Below are 22837 nucleotides of genomic sequence, written 5' to 3'. Positions count from 1 at the left end.
AGAGCCGGGCCGGGCTGGAGCGCCTCGGATGCGGCGCCGGAGGGAGACCCAGGTCCTGGCCGCCGCGCGGGGCCGGGCCGGGCCGGGCGTGGGAGCGGGGCCGGAACCCGGAACGCTGGGCTCGGCTTCGGCGGCGGCGACAGGAGCCTCCCGCGTCTGGACTCGCAGGCTGCAGGAGCCCTTGCGCCTGCGCTGCTCCAGGGGGAAAAAAAGGGGGGGAAAAACTTCCTGCCCCCGGGTGTGTATGCACCGGGGCTGCCTGGGGCCACTGTCACGGTGTTCGGAGGTGCTGGAGGCGAGTGTGACCCCTGGCCGGAGCAGCCCCCCTGCTGGGCCCGGCGGCGCGCGCCCCTCTCCAGGCCACGTTCCCCTGAGCGGCCCAGGGCCCCGGCCGGGCAGGGGACCTGGAGGCGACGGAGGGCTGGCCCCCAGGGGCGGCCGCGCGCACTGTCCTTTGGGGAGGTGCGCGCCTCTGTGCAGCGAGAAGCCAGGTTGGGGTTTTCTGCCCCTCGCGTCCTCTGATCTCGCATTTGGGGACTGGGTCTCTTTACTCAATCCCAAGTAACTTTCGAGGTAGAGGAGCTCGAAAACCGTCGGGAGGGAACCCGCACAGACCTTATTGTGACCCACCCCACCCCGACACACACACGCACACTTCCCTTGACACCTTGTGGGTGCCAGCGTGTTGTGGGGGGACGCGGAAAGGAGAGCTCACGGGGACGGCGAAGGGGCCAGGAGGTGGTGTCGATGGGGAGGGGTTGTTGATGTGTGGGACAGGGTGGACCTGGAGATGTGTAGTGTGGGAGTGTGAACGCGCGCCCCGATGGCCTCGGGGGGCCGGGGGAGCCCAGGGCTCGCGTCCCGGTCTCCGTGGCCTGGAGCGGGCTGAGAGCGCTAGGGTTATCTGCGGTCGCCGCGCGGGTGCCCGCGCTGGGCAGCGTCGGCCCCGGGCCCCAAGGGAGGGACGTGCTCGCCTGGGGCCGGAGCGCGGGGCTGGGAGCCGGGGTAGGTCGGAGGCGGCTCTTAGGGCAGGTCGCCTCTGCGTTGCCTGGGGAAGGCGGGGACGCGCTGCCTGCCTGCGGCCAGCCGTCTCGGAGGAGGGGGTGGCGGCCACGCGCGAGTCTCGGATGCCTGGGTCCACCCGCTGAGAAGCCAGTTGTCGTCCCTGGGCTGTGGAACCGAGCGGCAGACGCGGTCCGTTGGCGGGCCCTCGCGCGGGCCCCCAGGGATGCTGATGGGTAAGGAGCTGCCGCCGCCGCCGCTGCCATCCCCGCCGCTCTGCAAACGTTCTCCTCCCTCCCTCCCGTGCTTGCGCCGCGGCGCGCCCCGGGCGAATCGTGGACGCAGGTATTTATGTAGCATTAGGCGAGACCTCGGCGCTGGAGGGACCAGACCGTGGAGGACGCCGAGCTGCTGCTGCCTGCGAAACTTCCACTTCGGCAGCTCAGCGGCATCCCGGCCCGCTGCTGCAGGTTCCAGCCTCTCTCCAGTCCAGCAACGCTGGGATTCGGACTCCTCTTGCAATGACAGATCTGTCCTGGTTACGGCTGTATTTATACTAGTTTCAGTCTCTTTAAAGTCATCTGTCTAGTCACTACAGAGTTTCTTCCTCGCCGTGTGGTCTTATCACTAACTCAGCCCTGGGAGGGCAGATTTGAGGAATTGCTTCATTTTCAGATGAATGACAGCAGACTTGTCCCACCTCATTCCTGATTTATTATTATTATTATTATGGAAAGAAGGTATAGAGCTTTTTAATTTTTTTGTGAGGGAGGAGAATGAACAATTTTATAGATTGTTCATTCCGACACTTAGAGAAAACATGTCCAGTAAGCACTAGTGAATACTTTAAAGGCTGGTTGGCATGCGTGTATTTGATTAGTCCATAATCTAGGTGTTTATACAGGTATGGAGCTGTGTGCTACTGATGAATAGTCTCCGTCCCATACATTGTGCTGGAGTGCACTTGATTTATCACCCTGCTATAAATCAGGGAATTACTAGCACATGTGCCTTTAAACTCTATATGAATTTAATGGCATTTAAATTGGTTTATGGGCTGATGCATCTAACCAATTTTAATAACTTTTCTGCACAAACATCTTATAAACCATATTTGCCTGTGATTAAGAAAAACATTTTCTTCTCGGTCTCTCCATTTCTAGGGCGGTTATGGAAATTTATAGGTCTCCAACTTTCATTTGCAAGCAGCAATCCAAACGAAATACCTAGAGTTTTACTGAAATAAAATATCCTATGGTAGCCATGGTAACAAATAGATTAAGGGTTATTGGTTTTCATCTGAATGTGATGGGGGGTGGGGATCTAGTGTTGTGTCTTTTTAATTATGTTTCTAATGAGTGGTGGTCATACTTCAAGTACTCAGTGTGGGAGACAAGCAAGACTGAGAATTCAGGTTTGTGGGAGGTTTATTGAAACAAAGACTAGTAGAGCCCAGGAGAATGACTTTTGCTAACTGCAGCTCCTCATATCTAGGAACAAAATGGATAAAAACCTTTTTTTTGTTTTTCCAGTAGATGAGCATTGAGTCAGTCACTTTAAGACTGGAAAATGCATTTTGCTTATAAACTATTACCAAAGGAACCTTTAAATCCAGCCTGTTTTCTAGGAATAAACATGTTGGAAGTGTGGCGGTTGGTGTGGATTGAGTGTCACCGTTGTTATCAACACCTGTCAGTTTAAGTGAGGCACATCATTAGTCTATTCAAATCTTGCCTATTTCAGTATTCATGCATTTCCATGGTGATCCATTCATTTTTATTTAGTCAACCTTATAAATCTTTGGCATCAATTTTAGTTGTGCCATCTTTTTCCTTCTTTTATCAATTGATTTGGCTACAAACCATTCCTAGTTTAAAGTATCTCCTTCTTTTTTCCTGCTAGTTTCTAAAAGCCTACACTATTCCCAGCTACATACAGATATAAAGGAGTTAATTTTTTTTTCATCAACTCAAATGGCACCCCTAATACTAATGTCATTTTTTAGCATCTCATTTGATATGTATGTGTACATGGGTTTTTTTTCTTTGTTTCTTTCAGCAGGCTTACTGTAAAGCTTTCTCACTTTTTGGCCGGGAGACATCAAAATTCAGTCCAGCAGAACTAACTAAAGTTTTTCCTTCCTTCCTCCTTTTTGCTTCCTTCCTTTTTTTCTTTCTTTCTTCTTCTTCTTCTTTTTTTTTTTTTTTTTAAATCCCAGTACTGTTATGGCTTAGGCATTCTTTGTGTCATCGGTTGTATCTGGCTTGGAGAGACTTCGAGACTATATTAGAGCAGGTCTGTCCTGGGGTCTTTTCTAGTAGTGGTCAAAGCCAGAAGTTTTCAGAACAGCAGAGGATTTTCCAAATACAATATATATTTAGTCACAGCATATAGTGCCCCTAGGATCATAGTAACATTGTAAGTCCACTGAACAGGCAGTTTTACTTAAATGCGAGTGATGATTTTGCTCACCCACTTTCAACTTAGCTTTCTAATGATGCAATCCCATGCTAATCACAACCCTGTATATTTCAGAAATATCAAGGCAAGCATTAGCACGCTACTGACTTATTAGGATCAGGCAAAGTAATTGGAACACTTAAGTTCAAAGTCAGATGAAGAAATGGAATTATAACCAACTTTGTGATTCTGTAATCAGTCAACTAAGTGCCTACTTGGGGATAGGAGGAGGAAGAAACATCATGAATAAGAAATCCAGCCTTTAGTTGTGCTGAATGAGGATAAACCAAGGCAGTTACTGTGTAAGAGGACTGGAGAACAAGAAATGTGTTAGTGGATGGGAGGACTGCTGGAGCCCAGGAAGTTGAGGCTGCAGTGAACAGTGATCACGCCACTGTACTGGGCAACAGAGCAAGACCTAGTCTCAGAAAAAAAAAAGGGGGGGGGGAATATATGTTTAAACAGATAAATCATATGTTTCCCAGGCCTGTCTTAGCATCTTTCACTGTGCTAGACACATATCCACGCAAATGTTTGGAAGCTGGTAGAATATCTGTAGTTTGTGTAGAAGATAGTCAGTTTTTATTTCTTAAGTAATCTGGGGTCATCGCCTGATGTGCTAAAAAATTAGGTAGCATAATTCCTGGAATGTACTTTTGTCTGAAGTAAATTTTACCATAGAAAATGGTCTTAATTTTGGTTAACAAGGAAAGATGTATCCAAATTCTTTACCTGCACCTTAGATCAAAAATGCTGAGATCAGGACCACCCTGAAAGCAAACTCTATGGTTCTTCCTACAACCGCCACAGGCTTACTTCTCCCACAGTAAACGCAGCCTGTACTTTGTTCAAGGAAACCACTTGAAAACAGGAAAACTGAAACTGCCAATTAAGATGAGGCAAGTTGATCACTGGAAGTAGCAACAGAGTTCTTTGTGAAATCAATTTTATCGTTTGGGAGCATTTCCACCTTTAGGGTAGAAAGGAGAAGAGTTCTCATTTTCTGTGCGAGAGGGTATCTGCATGAAATTCAAGTAGTTCAGAGACTCTCGACTGTGCAGCTGCAAATGATGACTCACAAGCTGGGACAAGAACGGCGAGCATGGTTGTAACGGCCGGGGATCTAGCGTGCGCAAAGAAGACAGCCTCTAGGCCATTTACAGGCTGCCATTGGCCTCACAGGTGTCTATTGTTATGATTTGTAGGTTTTTGACATTTTAAAATCACTGATCATTTTAAGGATATATGTATGTGTATATATATATATATATTTGTAAACAGATAATCACACATGTATATACACATACATATATACAGTTATATATACACAAATATATGTTCTGTCACTTTGTTTAAACCATGGTTTAAAAACACATAAAATTTACCATCTTTACTTTTTTTTTTTTTTTTTTTTGAGAAGGAGTTTCACTCTGTCACTCAGGCTGGAGTGCAATAACACAATCTTGGCTCGCTGCAACCCCTGCCTCCTGGGTTCATGAGATTCTCCTGCCTCAGCCTCCAGAGTAGCTGGGATTACAGGCGCCTGCCACCACGCCCAGCAAATTTTTTTGTATTTTTAGTAGAGACGGGGTTTCACTATGTTGGCCAGGCTGGTCTCGAACTCCTGACCTCAGGTGATCCACCCGCCTCAGCTTCCCAAAGTGCTGGGATTACAGGCATGAGCCACCTTTACCATTTTTAACTGTGCATTCGTAGCATTCACATTGTTGTGCAAGCAAGCTCCAGAACCCTTCGTCTTGCAGAACTGAAAGTCTATACCCGTTAAATATCATGTCCCCATTCCTACCTCCCTCAGCCCCTGGCATCCGCCATTCTACTTCCTGTTTATACATTTAACTACCTTAGATCCCTCAGGTGAGTGGAATCATGCCACATTCATCCTTTTGTGATGGGCTCGTTAAACTTAGCATAACGTCTTCCAGGTTTATCACATCTTGTGGCATGGGACGGGCTTTCCTTCCTTTTTAAGGTTGAATAATATTGCATTGCATGTATGGACCACATTTTGTTTGTCCATTCATCTGTTGATGGAGATTTGGGTTGCTTCCATGTTGTAGCTACTGAGAATAACGCTGCTGTGAAGAGGAGTATAAGACATCCTGTTTTCAGTGTTTCTGGGTCTATACCCAGAAGTGGAATTGCTGTTATTTTGATGTTTTCTTTGTTTTGAGATGGGGTTTTGATCTTGTTGCCCAGGCTGGAGTGCAATGGTGCAATCTTGGCTCACTGCCACCTCTGCCTCCCGCATTCAAGGGTTCAAGCAATTCTCCTGCCTCATCCTCCTGAGTAGCTGGGATTACAGGCACGTGCCACTATACCCGGCTGATTTTGTATTTTTAGTGGAGATGGGGTTTCTCCATGTTGGTCAGGCTGGTCTCGAACTCCCAACCCCAGGTAATTCGCCTGTCTCTGCCTCCCAAAGTTCACTCTGGGATTATAGGCATTAGCCACCGTGCCCAGCCCTATTTTGACTTTTAACACTAACAAATTATGTAAGTTTTCAATTGAAGAGACTTGGTGAGAATGCAGTCACACAGAATACTGTCCAATAAAGAATGCAGTAGATGTTACTGACATTTGTTCTTCCTTTTCTGTGTATGCATTTCCTCCCGAGTCTCTCTGATCTCATGCTTTGCTTGGGGGCTTGTCCTAGTTGCAGTGATACTGCAGAGGGATTAGAAACATGGGCTTCCTGTCCACATTGAAGTCCCGTCTCCAGTGCTTCCTAGCTGTGTGACCTTGGAAAGATCCTTAATCTCACCCAGCCTCAGTTTTCTTTTATGAAATTGGAAGAAGCAGTAGTGTCTATCTAGGGTGGTTGTGAGGGTGAAAACAGATAACCTCCATAAACCCACATTACAGTGGCCTGGGGAAGTGCTCTGCAAAGGGGGCTTAGGAAAAGTAGCTGTGGAAGAAGAGACAGCAGCAACCCCTAGAGATCTCAGAAACTGTAGATGCCAATCCTGTTCAATTTCAATCATAAATGTTTTAGTCATACACCAGGGCATGTATATATATTGTGTTCTGTAAGTCTCACTATCAGTACTTATTCTGAAAAGCATAAGACATTTGCATCACAATTCCAATAGTTAAAAATACCCTTGAGTTGATTTGATGTGTGAACTTTTAATTCCATCTTTAGTATCATAATTTTAGAGTTGATGTGGATTTTTGAGGTCAGCTAATCTACCTATTATTCAATCACCAAACCTTTATTAAGCCCCAATAATATAATAATAATAGCTTCCAGTTATGGCTGCTCACTATATCCGAGTACTTTACATATATTATCTCTAATCCTCATATCAATGCTGCGAGGTAGGGATTATCCACATTTTACAAATGAAGATGAGGCTCAGTGGTAATCAACTGGCCCAAGGCCACAAACCTAGCCACGTTGTTCAGCTGGGTTTGAACACAGATCCCTCAGCTACCAGTCTGTCTGTGTTTTCCTTTCTGCGCACACACACCCCTATTCGTGTGTGCACGTGCGCCTGTGTCTTTGTTTTTTCCCATGCATCTGCACCACTTCATACTGCCTGTACCAGGTACTGTGTTGTCTATACTAATTAACATTTTATGTAAAATCAATCTAGTAGAAGGAATGTGAGCTAAAATAACAATATTAAGTCTGACCAACATGCATGATACCTTTTGGATTTGCGCACCTGCTTCCATTTACTGTGGTTTCTGGAAGGCTAATGAGAAAAACTTTCAGGTGTTTGAATGGCGTCTGTTTCCATCTTGAGACAGCATAGTAAATAAATAGCAAATCAAAGCATAAAAACAATGTAGAAAGGGTTAAAGATTCATCCAGAACCACTAATCGCTGACCTGGGCTTGTTCATGTTTGCATACCGATGCATAGCCTGGTGCCTGGCACAAAACTCTTTGGTAAAAATGTTTGCCCGGAGAAGGTGTCAGATAACAGACATCAAAGCCGACTTTTTGGATGTTCTTTTCACTCCGTGGCTGTGTAGTCACATGTTCATGGTTTGTCATTGTGTGGAATTTTTGATGCTATATTTGGGCATATATCTATTAAATATGCTTATTGATGAATTGTAATCTGGATGGAATCTTCTAGGATTTATGATTTGAGACTTTGAAGACTAATTCTCTCTTGGAGCTTCATCGTTGCAGTGACAACCTGGGTCTGTCTGGCGCTTCTGAGCATCCGTGCCGTCTGTCCTCTCTCAGGGGCTTTCCTTGTGGGTTGTTGTCTCTGCTCAGATTTCAAAATTTGTAGTAGTTCACAAAAGCATCGTTTTAAGGAAAAAATGAAACACCTGGAAATCACAGAGGCACTTTGGGAAGGGCGATAACACTGTATTTTCCAACTTCTTCTGTTCTATTTTTATTCTTTGTATTAGTTTTTTCTCGAGATGGGTGTGAATAGAGCCTGGAGCACACACCACAAAAATGTGTTTGCTCTGTTTTAACTCTTTCAACCTACATTCAGCCAAGGAGGGACTTCTTCAGTTTGAGATTCTCCTTGAGAAAGACGTGGTTGCCTGGGATCTGGACCACACAGGAGGTTCGGGGTGTGGGGAGGCTGGCCCCACCTGACTGCTGGCCCGGCACTGGCACGGTCACTCCTGTGTAGCTCTGCTGCCGCCCCTCCCTTCCCCCTGGGCTTGTCTCTACCCTAGAAGTAATGTCAAGCATGAGGCTTCCTCTTCTTGAGGCTTCCCCACAAAGCTCCTAGAAGCAAGTTGGAGGTGTGGGCGGTGAGGGAAGAGCAGACAAGAGGACTCTGTGTCTCTGTTTTGTGCAAAGCGTACGCCAAAGGCTTAGATCAAATTAAAGACCCAACAGCGGCCAGAACATCCCTGCTTTCCTTTTGGTCATTTAGTAACACTGAGAAGTGGTGAAGAGCGGTGAAATTGGGATTAAAAACAAAAAACAAAAACAATCTTCCCTTTCTCCTTTACCTTCACTTTTCACATCTTCCAGCTTTAAGCATCTGCTTCTGGATCAAACCTGCAGCTAAGCTTAGCCTCCCAGGGAACTTTAAGGATATATATTCAGCTCCTGGAGCTTCTAAATGAGGGTAGATTGAATAACTGTTTACTGAGAAGGCACAGTGGGAAGAGCACTGCCTTTCCTGTGGCATCTCATTTTTGCTCACCCTGTCGCATGGGTGACTTCACAGTGGTGGTATTGCTATTCTGCAGCTGATTTAGAGAGATCCAAGCATTTGCCCAAGTTCAGATCAACAAACATGGGTGCCAGGCCTATGATGGGTGCTGGATGGGTTACAGGGAGGAAGGATCCTGTCCTCCAGACACCTGCCTACCTATGGAGAAGGAAGAGAGCCAATATTCCCTTTTCTAGGGAATATAAATTGCTTATTTGAATTAAAAAAAATCATATGTTTAGCCACATTGCTCACTGATTATCACAGTTGACATAATAAGTTGAGGTCCAGCTAATTTTCTTTTAAAGTGTGAAATAAATTTAAAGAGACTCACCAGTATGATTTCAAGTACCTTCAGACTTAAATGTGCTGGCCTCATCTTTGCAAATGGAACAAAAATTCAATTCTGAATTTGCCTGCAAGGCTTAGGTGTATCTGACTCCTTTCTTTGTGGTCAGAAGGCTTCCTGGGGTGTGCTGATTTGGATCTACGAAGATTAAATACTTGAGGATTAAATGAGTTCCTGTTTGCAAAGTGCTTAGAACTGTGCTGACATATGCCAAATCGGTAACATCAATGGTTATTTCTGGACTCGTCTTGGGGATCATGGTCCTTGAAGGCAAGGACTTTGTCTTTTAGCCTTCCTTGGTCCTGGCACAGGCTGGGTATTCGTTGTTCAAATACTGTGAGCTCAATGAATTGTGTTGAGGTGACGGAGGAAGGAGACGGTGCACCACATCTCACCAGGAAGTCCATGGAAATGAGTGGTCCAGTCCAGGAATTTCCCGAGAAATTCTGTGAGACCGTCCAGAGCAGAGAGAACCAAGTTGTGAATGCTGCTGTGGCCGTGACCCGTGGGTCCATGGGTTCTGCCTAACCACCTACATTGGCCGCTGCTGCTATTCATTTGCCTCTCCATCACAGTAGAGAGGGGTAGAAAATGGTGCTACTCCAGTTAAGGTCACAGATAGGTGTCTGTTTCCACACTGTTCCCAGTGTGTGCCGAGATAAATTGGGAATAAGCATTTAGAAACTACGATTGCAGGCCAGGCATGGTGGCTCACGCCTGTGATCCCAGCACTTTGGGAGGCCGAGGCGGGCGGATCATGAGGTCAGGAGTTTGAGACCAGCCTCATCAACATGGTGAAACCCGGTCTCTACCAAAGCTACAAAAATTAGCCAGGTGTGGTGGCATGCGCCTGTAATCCCAGCTACTCAGGAGGCTGAGACAGGAGAATCGCTTGAACCAGGGAGGCAGAGGTTGCAGTGAGCTGAGATCGCAACACTGCACTGTAGCCTGGGTGACAGAGTGAGACTCTGTCTCAAAAAAGGAAAGGAAAAAAAAAAAAGAAACTCCGATTGCATTCAACACTGCCTTGGCAGCATGATCCGTGGGCTCCCCTCATTAACTAGGTACAGACCAGTTTGCATGGTCTTGGACTCTCATGGTGAGTTACCAGGAGAGCCGCCTATGGTGTGAGTGTGAGCTAATCATGCAAGGTAGGACCACATTTTCGTTCCTGACAGATCGGTGATGTAAACAAAAACCCAAAACCTGATTCTTCACCGCAGGTAGGCGTAGAGAACTGCCTGGAAGAAACCTAGCTGCAGTTGTCTTGCCAAAGCAAGACATGTCCCGTGATTTTATAACACTTGGGTCTAGAATCCCTCATCAGTGAGGCCAATATTGCCACCTTTAGGTTAACAAGTGGGCTGAATTCTGTCCAACCCAGTGGTGCTCATATTAGCAGGGGCAGCAGCCTGGTCTGTCCTGCCTGGAACTCAACTGCCATTGTTGGTGGCCATAAGGAGGGCTGCATCCCCTGCGTTTAGGTGCCTCCCCAGTCGGTCTCCCTGATGCTGAGTGAGAGCCTCAGGATCTTGGCTTGGGACCCTCGTAGCCACCCACATACATCCTGAGGCCAATTTGTTGCAATGCTGCCCTGTTTTGACCTCTTGAGATTTGGGTAGCCTATTTTGCCATTGAATTAGCTTATTTGTTTTGGGTAAGTTATTTTGCCATTGACTTAGCTTATTTAGCCAATGGGAAGACATATAAGATGACCTAGCCCTGGCTTTTCAAACCAAAATTAAGGGCCGTGGAGTTTGGGAAAGGTGCATACCTCATTTGGAAGCTGGGCTGGTTGGACCAGGAGGCTGCGTGCAGTGCGCTTGTCCGGCCGATCCTTCTAGAGGAGAGCCTGCTGTAATCTCTTCGGTTCATGCTGTTCCAACCAGCTTTAATCATCAAAACCAGTTTTAATCATCAAAACTTGAATAATATACAGACTGCGAAAGGAACATATTTCTTGCCGAAGCCTCGATTTGCCAAAGGGAAGCACCTAAGCTTCCCCATCTACCCATCTATGGCAACATGTTGTAAAAATAAGAAGCACCTGGATGGCTTCATATGATGTGGGGAAACTGCCTTTTTCTACGATGATTCTCAGTTTTAAAATTTCCTCTCTTTCCCCCAAGAGGAGAAAAATGATTTTCATGGAAAGCGTGTTTCAGGGAAGTCGCTTTTTTTTCTCTGTATAAGGTCACCACCTCACTTGTGACCTTGAGGGAGGCTTCCTCCCTGGCCCCAGGTGTCTGACAAGGTCTGCTCTAGTGGCCCCTGGGTAGAGGTCTGGCAGTGCGGGGGAAGGTAGGGGAGGATTTGTGCTGTGAGACCTGGAAGGTACCTGTGACTGGGACAGAGGGAAGGTCGCAGGCAGCCGTGGAGAACCTCGTCAGGAGAGCAGCTCCTGCTGCTGCCTTGCTGGGATAAAGGCACACAAACGGCCCTCCTGTGGCAGGGGCTCCAGCCCCAGTTCTAGATGAGGGCTGTAGTGATGGCCCCTGGCCCTTGCCCCTCCCCACAGGCTCTCCCTCACATCACTGAGTGAGCAGGGCTTTTCAGAGCTACGGCCCTGCTCAGGTTTTAAAATTTAAAGCTTGATTCTGCAGACACCACAATAATGCGTTTTTGTTAACGAGGACCTCTGGGGGAGGCAGCAGGGGTGGGGTGGTCACTCACTGACTGTGAAGTCACAATTTGACAGCTGTAACTGTCTGCTATTTTTATTCCTGGTATACCTTCCCGAATGCCTGGTCTCCAGAAACATTTTTTGATAGCTCAAATAGACACCTGGGCCAAGTATAGTCTCCTTGGTCCCAGGAAAATGGGAGGCAGTTGCCCATCAGGCCCTTACTCCTGTGCTGGGTGTGACCAGTGCTGAGATGGGGTTGGGTGGAGGATGTGAGACACTGCTGCCTGGGAACTGAGCATGCGGCAATGAGGAGGGTGGGGCTTGGCTGTCAGGCCAGCACAGTGGCAATTAAAACGTGCGTTCAACTCAACAAACAAACACCTCCATTAAAAAATGGGCAAAGGACTTGAATAGACACCTTTCCAGAGAAGGTATACCAATGGCCAATAAGGACACAAAAAGATGCTCCACATCATTAATCATTGGGGAAATGGAAGTCAAAACCACAATGAGATACCACTTCACATCCATTAACGTGACTATAAACAACAACAGAAAATAACAAGTGTTGGTGAGGATGTGGAGAAACTGCAACCCTTATGCACTGCTCATGAAAATGCAAATTGTGCAACGCTATGGAAAACATTATGGCCATTCTTCAAAAAATTAAACATAGAATCATCATCTGATCCAGCAATTCCGCTTCTGAGCCTATACCCAAAAAAAGTGAAAGCTGGGACCCGAACAGATGTTCATACACTAGTGTTGCTCATAGCAACCACATTCACAATAGCCAAAAGGTAGAAGCAACCCAAGTGTCTGTCAGTGATGAATGAATAAACAAAATACACTAGATACATACAATGGAAGATGATTCAGCCTTAAAAAGGAAGGAACTTTTGACACACGCTATAGCGTGGATGAACCTTGAAGACATTATGCTAAGTGAAATAAGCCAGTCATGAAAGGACCATTATTGGAGGATTCCACTTATATGAGGTACCTAGAGTAGTATGGATTGGATTCACAGACAGAGGTAGAATGGTAGTTGCCAGGGGACGTGGGGAGAGAGTTATCGTTTAATGCGCAAAGAGTTTCAGTTTAAGAAAATGAAATGCTCTGGAGATAGATGGTGGAGAAGGTTGCAAAACAATATGCATGTAGGCTTTGCAGATGCTGCTGCCGCTGCTGGGATCCCCATACTGTCAGCCATGGTCAACCCTGCCATGTTCTTCGACATCGCTGTCGATAGTGAGCCCTTGGGCCATGTCTCTTTCTAGCTGTTTTCAGAGAAGGTTCCAAAGACAGCAGAAAACTTTCATGCTCTGAACACTGGAGAGAACGGATTTGGTTATAAGGGTTCCTGCTTTCACAGAAATATTCCAGGGTTTTATGTGTCAGGGTGGTGACTTCACATACCATAATGGCACTGGTGGCAAGTCCATCTACAGGGAGAAATTTGATGATGAGAACTTCATCCTAAAGCATACAGGCCCTGGCATCTTATCTATGGCAAATGCTGGACCCAACATGAATGGTTCCCAGTTTTTCATCTGCACTGCCAAGACTGAGTGGTTGGATGGCAAGCATGTGGTATTTGGCAAGGTGAAAGAAGGCATGAAGATTATGGAGGCCGTGGAGCGCTTTGGGTCCAGGAGTGGCAAGACTAGCAAGAAGATCACCATTGCTGACTGTGGACAACTCCAGTAAATTAGACTTGTGTTTTATCTTCACCACTCAGCCATTCCTTTATAGCTCAGGAGAGCACGCCTGCTCCCCATTTGCTCACAGTATCCTAGAATCTTTGTGCTGTCACTGCATTTCCCTTTGGGATCCATGTTTTCCTTGTTCCCTTCCATGCCTAGCTGGATTGCAGAGTTAAATTTATGATTATGAAATAAAAACTAAATAGCAAAATAGTGTGCATGCACTTAATGCCACTGAACTGTACATTTAAAAATGATTAAAATGGTAAATGTTATGGCATGTATGTTTCATCACAATAAAAAAATAGATTTCCAAACATATTCCAAAGTGATTCTCCTAGTAAATTCTTTTTAAAATTCACCTAGGAAAAAAATGTGTTTTACAATTTAGCAACTCTTCTAGGGCACTTGCCGTGTTACCCGCTCTGTGCTGAGCATTGCATTGCATTTATTTATTATTATTTTATTTGAGGTGTGATAGTTGAGAAGCAATACAATGAAATCTACAGCCTCAAGTGTTCAGTTCACTGAGTTTCAATAACTGTGAACCTGTGTAACTGCATGATGAACCTGTGTAACTTTCATCACCCCAGAAAGTTCCCTCCTGCCCTCTTCTGGTCAACCCCCATCTTTCCAACCACTTTCTGATGTCAGTCATCATGGGTTTATGCCTGTTCTCGACGTTCTTGTAGACAGAAACACACAGTGTGCACTCTTGTGTGCCCTGCTGGTCTTGCTCAGCCTGCCGTCTGCCGTTGACCTGTGCTGATGCGTGTCCCTGGAGTTAACTCTACTGCTAACTAGTACTCCATCCCATACAGTTTGTGCATCCATTCTCCTGTGGGTGGACATTGAGATGGCACTGTGGTTTGGAGACCGCTGACAGTGAGTGAAGATGTCAGCTGACCACTGGGGAGTGTCCCGGCAGAGTGAGCTTGCCACACTTCAAGTTTTCGGTGCTGGGGGTTTTGCTTTTTTGGTGACTCAGCACTAGGGACAGGAAGTGGACAGATGGCCTTAACAGGTTGACGTCCCTGAGCTGTGATAGCTGCCACACCCTTCCCCAGCTCCGACGGCCACCTGCAGATGTGATCAGATACCCAAGGGGGCTAGGGTGGAGGTAGAGGAGTGGAGCGGCCCCTGCCCCAGGCAGGGTTTGGGTGGCCTGTCCCCAGCTTGGCCTCTTCCTTTCTGGATTGAAGCCTTGAGGCTGGTTGAGATGCTCTTTAGCCACATTAAAGCCATTAGTCTGGGACTGAAGCACCACAGCTTTTCCATCTTTCCAGTGACTTGGCTCTCTCTGCTGTGACCCATTCTTGGGTGAGTTTGTAGCCTCTGAGTCCAACACTGAGGTCAGTGTTTCCCCATTTCCCCAATGCTGGGCAGTATCTTATCTCATGACATGGTGAGGCCTAATGCAGAGCCATGCAGCTGGGCACCGTGGCTCACACCTGTAATCCCAGCACTTTGGGAGGCCAAGGTGGGAGCGTTGCTTGAAACCAGGAGTTAATAAAGATCAACTTGGGAAATATAATAGTGAGACCCCATCTCTACAAAAAAAAAAATGTTAAATTAGCCAGATGTAGTGGTGCACACCTATAGTCCCAGCTACTTGGGAGGCAGGGGCAGAAGGATTAACCTCCTGGTTAAGGGTGCAGTGAGCCAAGATTGCACCACTGCGCTCCAGCCTGAGTGCTATAGCAAGATCTTGTCTCTAAGTGGTATGGGAGGGGGAAAGCTACACCTTTGTTGCAAATAGATCTGGGCTCAAACACTAGCTGGCCACCTGGACATGATGCAATAATAGGCAAGTTAATCTCTTGGAGCGTAGCTACCTCATATGATAGCATCAAGGATACCTTTGTTGTCCCATGTCTGCCTTCATAGGCCTGTTGGAGGTGGGAGGGTAATTCCTGCCTTCCAGTAACATGGACAAATTCATCCATGTGAAAGCCGGTTTCACCTGAGGTCAGTTTCCTCTGCTGCCCCGTTTCTGGGCAGTACCTCATCTCATGACATAGATAATGCAAGTTGAGAGTGTGTGGGTGACAACTTCAACTGTTGCTCTACAGTAGAGACCTGTGGAGACAGGACAGACTGATCAGGGTGGGCTGTGGTCACTGGGGAACCTCATGAAGCAGAGAGAATTTGGGGGCCCTCCAAGAGAAAAAGTATTTATGCCGGTTTCCCTCTCTCCATTCAGAAACCTTACTCTATACACCCCCGGTCACCACCGTAAGTCCACCAGGTCACTGACAGCTAACAATTGACCCTCACCTGGGAGAGGTAAGCGTGCAACGCCCAGCTTGGACATGCACCTGTGATTTCTAAAGGACTTCTTCTGAATTCATCTCTGAATGAGGTTGGCGGCACTGCTATGGTGTCTGAGCCTATACAGGAGCCGAGGGCTATGTAGTCATCAGAGCCTCAGTTTAGAGGCTCACATGACAGAGACATGGAGTGTGGAGCCCATCTCAGCAAGTCAGGGCCTGACGTGTTATGCCCGCTCACATGTAGGCACAGGAGACCTGGGACAGAGGAAGCGATCTGCTCCTGCCTGAAGTAGTGGGAGGGGCAGGAAGGTGCATTGCTGAGCAGAGGGACTGTCTGCTGGTCCAAGGAGCCTCTGTCTGGCTGGACTGAGGCTACCCTCAGCTTCCATCTCTCCTCTTCATTCTCTAGAAGGCTCTGCCAGGTTCAGATCCTGCCTGTCCTCTGCAGCTTTGTAGGGAGCAGTCCCCACATCTCTGAGGATTGCCTGATGCAGGTTCTCAAGGTAACTGCTTCAGGGCTGTGTGGGAGTCCCCAGCTGACTTGACCATATGCTCCTGTGGAAACTGATCACCTCACCTTTTATTTATATTCTGTTGTTGATTTTCCTCTAGGGATCTAGGCCAGTGCTGGGCACATTTTGCACTTTCAACAGTCGAGGGGCAGAAAAAGAGAATTGCCATACCTGAGGCTTGCCAGTCAGGGGCAGAGCCAGAACTGGAATCCCAGCAGCCCAGACGTGGGAAGAGCATCGAGGACCGGCGGGAGGAGGGGATGGGAGGGCCGTCTGGGTGAGGGGTCATCTGAGAGCCCAGTGCTATTTCACACTGTCCCGGGTGGAAAATGCAAACCCTGTGGATTTTCTCCCTCTCAGTGTTGACTATTGTCCTATGAAAATAAGGGTGATTTCCTAAAATGTGTGGCTCAATAAAGGATTCCTTCACCGGGGCGTGAAATGACTGTGCATCTGAATCTGAGCCAGAAAAGATAAACTTTGCTCCATTTTCCCACACACAGGATTAGAATCTTTCCAGGACACTAACCTAGTGTGTGCTTATCTAGGTCCTTGGGCCTAGGGGCCCCTGGTGAAAGCCCAGGCCATGCAATCCGAGTCCCAGCCCCCCCATCCTTCCCCCTCTCTCCCGTGGGTTTGTATCTCCCTGGCATCCCCCAGCAGACTGCTCTGCCCAGCTGTGAACTGAACAGCCTGGCTTGTCTTGGGGCAGAACCTGTCCTCACAGGTGTGTTTGGGCACTGCAGGAGGGTTGGGGAAAAGTGGTGTAAATAACCCTCATTGCCTTTCTGCTGATGAGAAAACTATGGGAAAAATATAAAACATTTCTATGGATATTGAGAACAAAGTTTCTTAAGTGATTTCACTGTAAGTTTGGTTATTTGAGAGAATAGTTTTTAATTAATAAGGAAACTTAATTAATACATGTGTGTCCCTGATTTCTTATATATGTGTGTGTATATATATGTACATATACATATGTATCCCTGATTTCTTTAAATCTATGTATGTGTATATATCTTATATATCATATATAATCTTATATGTGTATGTATATAGATCTAATCTTATATGTGTATGTATATATATCTTATATGTATATATACATATAGTTTTCACTGTAGACGTACTATACTATATATATAGTGTACACTATAATGTCAAGTATATGAAAACAAAGAACATAGATAAAAAGGCTGAAAATGTGCCATAATATTAACAGTGGTCATCTTTCTACCATAAAATTTTCTGGTTTTTAAAATAATAAGCGTATTTTTCATATTGGGAAAGATAAAAATTTACCTAACAAGGCAAAAGAATTAACTATCATAGGAAAGTTAATTTTGCCATGCCCGTCCCCATCCCATAGTGAGCAGTATGTGTTTACGTCCATGCTGACATTAAGACTGATGAAAACAGAAAAAGGACAGGCCGCCACGTAGAAGAAATTTTTAAACTACCAGTTTTTAAAATGGGAAAGGAACCAAATGGTTTTGTATAATCCCATATAAAAATGTCCCTTATAATGAATCTCAGACTCACCTTAAAGGAATAATTCTCAGGATTCTCTTCCATGCTGGGGCTCCAGTAAGAGTCAAGATTTGGGGCTTTCTTAAAGCAGGCTTCAAACCTTAAAAGCATACCTTATTGAATGCCAGTGCCAGCATTCTCAAATAACTATGCCCCCAAGTGGTCACATGTACCTGTAAATTACATGCAGCAAAAAGGTGCAATTAACCAGGTCCTGGACTGCAGAGTTTGCAATTTATTAATAATAATGATGATGAAAACAATAATACATCCAAAAGAGAAAAGAAAGGGGAAGATGAAACCCAAAGAGAGAGAGAGAGAGAGAGAGTGTGTGTGTGTGTGTGTGTGTGTGTGTGTGTGTGTGTGTGTGCGCGCAGGCGCAAAAGACAGGGAAGAATTTTCTCAGTGTTTATTTTTGCCATGCCTCTCCCAGAAAAAGAGCGTGTGTGCATGTGCGTGTGTGTGCATGTGTGTTTGCATTTGAGGAGGGAGGCCTGGCCAGAAGAGGTGGGGAGTAGCTGTGGGCAGAGCCCTCCCAAGAATTCTGGAGACTTTGCATCCTTTCTCAGGAGCAATCCTCGATGCCTTTGACTGCCTACTTCTCTGCAGCGGTGGTTCCATGATAGTCTCCTTGGCAGCCTGCCAGAGGCTGTAAGTGTACAGAGAATTGTGTTTTAATAGAAGGCTTTACCTCTGATACAGATTTAAAATGAGGAAGAAACTTTCTGTTCCTCAGCCAGAACGAAATGCGTTTTGCTTCCTGTGAAATGCTGGTGATTACAAACTCATCTTACATAATTTTATTATTTTCAATTGCTGCCCGTCAATCTCAGGTGATGGTTTCCTGGGAGCAGAAAAGAGGCAGATTCTGGGCGATGACTATTTAAAAAAAAAATCACTCAGTCATTAGCAAATTATACAATAAGTTTAGAAAGGAGAATAATTATCTTTGTGATGATGCGGTTTAAGATAATCAGAAGTTGCATTGCTAAGTTAGACACGCCGAAGTGAATTGAGGACTGTTTAATGGCCTCTTAGAAAATGTATTTTTGCTTTAACAAAGCATTGATGTTTGAGATTTAAAAAAAAGAAATCCTTTAAATCTCGTGAAGGAATTCTCTGGAATAACCACATTTTCAGAAATCCGTGACATGATCGAGGTGGTCCACTGTCACGCCCACAAGAGGGCATTTTCTCATCAACTACTGTAAAAACGATTTGTTTTCTAAAGGGAAGCTGAGAGGCCTGGGGGAAGGAGAGTGTTCTGCAGAGCAGGAAGTGGAGAGCTGCTTGCAATTGAGTTGTATGTATGCTTCCACTTAATACGTCCTGCCGAGCCTGCAAGCCAACACTTCCGGCCAGGAATCTGCCCTCTGTGTTTACCTACTCTCCTTTTATGTCTTATTCCCGGAATGACTGGGGACCAAAGGAATCCTTTGCAGGAGTTTTCTCCAGACAGACAGTTCCACATGCTAGTATATTGTCGACCCCATCCATGACTTCCATGAAACTTGAATCTCATATTTTAAGACACCTTCTCTAGGTCCAAGTTCTTTCCTTTATGTATGTTACACATATTTGTTGAGTACCTACTGTGTGTCAGCTTGAGCCAGACTCAGATCCTGTCCTTGTGGAACACACATCCTCCACAGGAAGACTTGGCATAAAAAAGGAGAACAAATACTGGAGTATGATTTAGATAATTATAAATGTTATAAGGAAAAATAACTGGGATAAGGAAAGGCAGCTATTTTGATTGGATAATTAGGCATACTTCTCTCATGCATAACAAATATTCTAATTTTGTTCAATCCATACCAATATTGTTTGGATTACAAAGGTAATACCTTTTTTTCAACTCCATTTTTTCTAAAAAAGTTAGTTATATTGTTTATTATTTTACGGACCATGAAACATGATGGAAACCAGGGAATTGAGATGTGGCCAGTTGTTAGTTTGTAAAATGACATTTAAAAATTACCATCTACTCATCACCTCATCATTTGACAAAACAATGCATGTTTTAACACCAAAAAGTAGGAAGGATGTAATCCCAGAATAGAGGGCAGTTGAATACGTTTAGTGTTTTGAAAAATTTGCTGCATTATCTGAGGTTTTCTCCTTTTCCATGGCCTATGAGAACTTCATCAGGGACTGGTTCTGGTCAGGGGCCGGCATCCAGTTCCACAGATCCTGCTGATGACATTGTCCATGCCTTCCCCAACCATGAGGACCAACAATGTTGGCACCAGTTCTGCAAGCTCAGCTCCCAACCACAACACACAAGACTCGAGCAGGAGATGATTTGCTCCCCATCCTAGGGGTTCTAGGATACTTGGTAAGGAGCTCAGCCCAAGAGCTACAATGCCGTTGTGAGAGTTTCTGAAGCCAGGAGTCAAGGCTTTACTTTGAGCACATGGTTTTGGAGGTCAAGCAGAATGGGCTGGGCAAATCCAGGAAGGCTTCATGGGGGAAATGAATTTTGAACTTGGCCTTAAAGGATGGGTAGGTGTAAGGAAGAGGGTTGTAGGATTATAGTGGGTGATATACACATTTTTGAAAGTTAATGTGGAACAGGTTTTGGTAATAAAAGGCAACATCCATTGTGTAAAATGTTCAGGTATAACAACAAAGTAATAATCTCTAATAAATATATTGTCTAGGCTGAGCGTGGTGGCTCACGCCAGTACTCCTACCACTTTGGGAGGCCAAGGCAGGCAGATCATTTGAGGTCAGAAGTTCGATACCAGCCTGACCAACGTGATGAAACCGCGTCTCTACTAAAATACAAAAATTAATCGGGCTTGGTGGCGGGCACCTGTGATCTCAGCTACTCGGGAGGCTGAGGCAGGAGAATCACTTGAACCCAGGAGGCAGAGGTTGCAGTGAGCCAAGATCACACCACTGCACTCCAGCCTGGGCGACAAAGCAAGACTCCATCTCAAAAAAAAAAAAGAAAAAAGAAAACACACATATTATCTAGAGATGATTGTTAATATTTTATCATATTGTCCTCCAGTCTTTTGCTTTGCATTTTCACATTAGTTGGGACCATGTTGCACATGAAATTTTGCATCTTGCTTTTTTACTTTAGTATACAACACACATTGCCTCATGTCATTGAAAATTATTCTTAAACATCACTTCCGGATGGCTTCATTTATCCCATCCTGCCTGCATGCCTTTCCCATCAGATGTATTTTTTTTCCTACTGTAACTCTCTGGTGGATAGTTCTTTTTATATCATTTTGGTTCACAATTTTGGTATCAGACACATCTGCCAAGGTCCAGCTCTGAGGGTAATATTGAGGCTGTCACAATATCCACCCTGGTCTCTATCTGTGCATGTCAAGTGAAGATAATATACCAACCTCATGGGGTAGATATGAGACTTATGTGAGATCATGTTTGCATAGAGTTCTAGAAATAGAATTACCAAGGTTTGATCTCTTTAAAATTATGTAACTTTTCAATTATAAAAGTAACGTTCTTTATGGAAAATTTTAACAAAAGAAAAACCATGCAAATTTCATCACCCAGAGATAAAAAACAATTAACATTTTAGAATCTATTATTTGTCACTTTGTAGCAGAATTGGGATCGTACTATATATATCATTTTCTTTCCTGCTTTTTTTCCTCTTAACCTTGCATTGCTTCTCCCTTGTCATTATTCATTTGGAAACAATCTTAAAAGACCATGTTTCATTATATTCTGTTATATTAATGTGTCTTATTTAACTGTTTCTTTTTTGCCATTTAGATAATTCAGTAATTTGCTACTATAAATAACGTTGCAATGAAATACTGATGAACAAATCTGTGGACATTTTGGGTTACTTCTTTAGGATTAATTCCTGGAATTGTATTTACCAAGTCAGAGGTGGGGCAGCATGTGAATACTCACTTTACCCTATTCTATCCTATTATAATTTTTTTAAATCTTAGTGTGTTAGGTAGGTGAGTAATGGTATCTCGTGGTCTCGGTTGCGTTTCCTTGATTACCAGTGGGTTGGAGCATTTGTTTCTGTGTATTGACGTACCTGTCCTCTGTTTGTCCTTCTATTTATATTCATCTTTTTTCTTATTGATTTTTAAGAGCTCTTTATGCATAAGAGGATATTAACCTTTTGGTATAATGTTGGAAATATTTTTTTCAGTTTGTCATTTGAATTCTAAATTCATTTATGGTTTCTCGGTTGTATAGATGCCTTTACTTTGCTTATACGAATCATCAACGTTTTTGTTGTTCAGTGTTTCCTCTTGTTTTTAGGCTTAGAAAGCCCTTCCCCATCCTGGCTTTGGATATCTGTGCAGTTGCATTTTCTTCTAATTGTTTTGCGATTCATTTTGCAAATTCAACTTTTTATCAGGTTTTCTCATTTTGCTATAAAATATGATCGGAATTTAACTTTTTCTTAATAGTCATTTAATTCTTCCATTTGCGTTTAGTGAATGATCTTTCTGTCCTCCCTGATTTGAAATGCTACCTCTCATACATTAAATTCTTTGTTGTTGGGTTTTTTTTTGTTGTTGTTGTTGTTGTTTTGAGACGGAGTTTCTTGTCACCCAGGCTGGAGTGCATTGGTGCGATCTCGACTCACTGCAACCTCCACCTCTCGGTTCAAGTGATTCTCCTGCCTCGGCCTCCTGATACATTAAATTCTTGTATAGACTAGAGGGTGTTTCCAGGCTGTTTATTCTGTTTCATTCAAACTTAGTTCTATACCACACTGTTTCAAATGCTGAAGTTTTCATTTTGTGTTTTAAAATCTGGTAGTACAAATCATCTTCATTATTATTATTTCCCAAAAGATTTTTGGCTACAATGTCTGACATATCTTGTATAGCCCAGAGGAAATTTAGAAGCATTTCATGCTAAAAAAAAAAAAAAAAAAAAAAAAATTGAGTTTTTTTTTACATGATAGCCATATGAATTCGATGAGATCCGTAAATTGATTTATAAAGAATTGACATTTGGACTACATTATTGAGTCTTCTCATTCAGGAATGTGCTATTCCATTTACTCTTGCTCTCTCTGTGTTTATTTGAGTTTACTTCCATATCTCTCTGTAAACATTTGTGGCTTTCTTCATGTGAGCTCTGTGCTGCTCTTAGAAACTTCATTCCTAGATGTTACATATACATAGAGTGAGATCGTTCTGTCCCAACATATTTGCTAATGAGTTATTACTGGCATATAAAAAAGCTGTTAATG

At 44.6% G+C, this 22837-nt stretch overlaps 1 protein-coding gene and 1 pseudogene across 2 annotated transcripts in view; both read left to right on the top strand.

Annotated features, from left to right (window-relative positions):
- Positions 1–22837, top strand: part of KLHL29 (kelch like family member 29) — a 322115-nt gene that overhangs the window by 605 nt on the left and 298673 nt on the right. The gene's annotated exons all lie outside the window — the stretch shown is intronic.
- On the top strand, positions 4–22536 carry LOC129143207 (peptidyl-prolyl cis-trans isomerase A-like; annotated as a pseudogene).

This window comes from Pan troglodytes, chromosome 12 (assembly GCF_028858775.2).
Source record: "Pan troglodytes isolate AG18354 chromosome 12, NHGRI_mPanTro3-v2.0_pri, whole genome shotgun sequence".
Classification (NCBI taxonomy): domain Eukaryota; kingdom Metazoa; phylum Chordata; class Mammalia; order Primates; family Hominidae; genus Pan; species Pan troglodytes.
This window is presented reverse-complemented; position numbering and strand designations above follow the sequence as displayed.